The following is a 1,406-nucleotide window of genomic DNA, read 5'->3' as shown; positions in this document are numbered from 1 at the left end:
TCTCAGAATGTTGGAAATAGATAAACCTTATAACCCAACAATTTCTCTATTTGCTGTATACCTACAAACAATATGAGCCAGGACACGAGTAGATACATGCACACTAATGCTCAATGCAGCACTATTCACAATAGCAAAAAGATGGAGACAGCCTAGGTGCCCATTAATGGGACAATGGATAAACAAACTTTGGTACATATATTCAATAGAATCAACCTTGTAGAATAACGATGAATCTGCAAAAGACCTCGTAACAAGGATGAACCTGGAGGACGTTATGCTGAGTGAAATTAGTCAATCACAAAAGGACAAATATTGCATGAAACCATTATTGCAAAAGCTTTTAAGGTAACTGAAGGGCACTTGGACTGAGTGACCAACAGATGAGCCGCTCACTGATGCTGAATCCTCAGCCTCTTGGGGCTTGCAGGGACCCTATCTACCTTTGGAGAATGAGCCAAGGATACTCAAACCCAGAAGTTATTCTACATGCAGCCAAAGATATTCAAGGAGATGATAGATGGATATCTCAGCACAACAGATTTGTCCTGGATTGTAAAGACAAGAGCCTGAAGTACTTTTTTTTTTTTTTTTTAAGCTTTTATTGTGAATTATGTGTTAGTTTACATGGTGAACATTATCTTTACATTCATCCTATCGTATTTTGTTTCATTGCAATGATCACAACCCCCTGCATGCATCATCAAACACCCAAATGTTACACCCTACACTCCTGCATCCCTCCCCCAGCAGCCAGCAAACAACCCCTCTCCCTCCCTGAGTCCAGAGTACCCAGCCATTCCCTCTGTCCATATCATCTTTTCTGCCTCCATCCCTAGTCACTGCCTTTCCAGACACAGTCTCTCACTTTGCTTTTCTCCATTAATGGTTCCAGGAATCTCTACTCCTGGACTGCAAAATCAGCCTCTTCTCTCCTTTTGCTGTGAAACATTTACATTTACCTCCAACACTCACTGTTAGACCTGATAACAATCATTCCCTAGTGAATCAAAGGAGTCCTTTCCCTCTCACCTTTTATTAACCCCACCCAGTCAGGTTGGAAACAATTCAGTGGAGATTCTACCTTTTCCTGTATCCTCTGAAGCTAGGTTCCTTATTGAAAGCTTTTAAGCCAGTTACTTCCTACCTTTGTAGCCTCCCATTTTGGGTAGCCAACGTCAAACTTCCCCCTCCTGTTGCAGACCGTGCAGACCCGGTCAGGAGTTCGAGGCCCTGTGGGCTCAAGTGTTGCTGATCATACAGGCCGCTGGCTCTGAGGAACAGACTCTAGCCACCTAGCAGACATAGCAAGCTGTTTTTCATCTTAGTATCCAGTTAGGTTTATTATTAAGTGCATACATAAAGCCTTGATATCCACAGATAAATGTAATATTTTCCTAAAAGCC

At 42.3% G+C, this 1,406-nt stretch overlaps 1 pseudogene; it reads left to right on the top strand.

Annotated features, from left to right (window-relative positions):
* Positions 1–452: 452 nt before the first annotated feature.
* LOC102828651 overlaps positions 453–1,406 on the top strand; it is a 10,446-nt pseudogene continuing 9,492 nt past the window's right edge.

Source organism: Chrysochloris asiatica, unplaced genomic scaffold, assembly GCF_000296735.1.
Source record: "Chrysochloris asiatica unplaced genomic scaffold, ChrAsi1.0 scaffold00527, whole genome shotgun sequence".
Classification (NCBI taxonomy): Eukaryota; Metazoa; Chordata; class Mammalia; order Afrosoricida; family Chrysochloridae; genus Chrysochloris; species Chrysochloris asiatica.
Note: the sequence above shows the minus strand (reverse complement) of the source record. Positions and strands in the feature narration are given on the sequence as shown.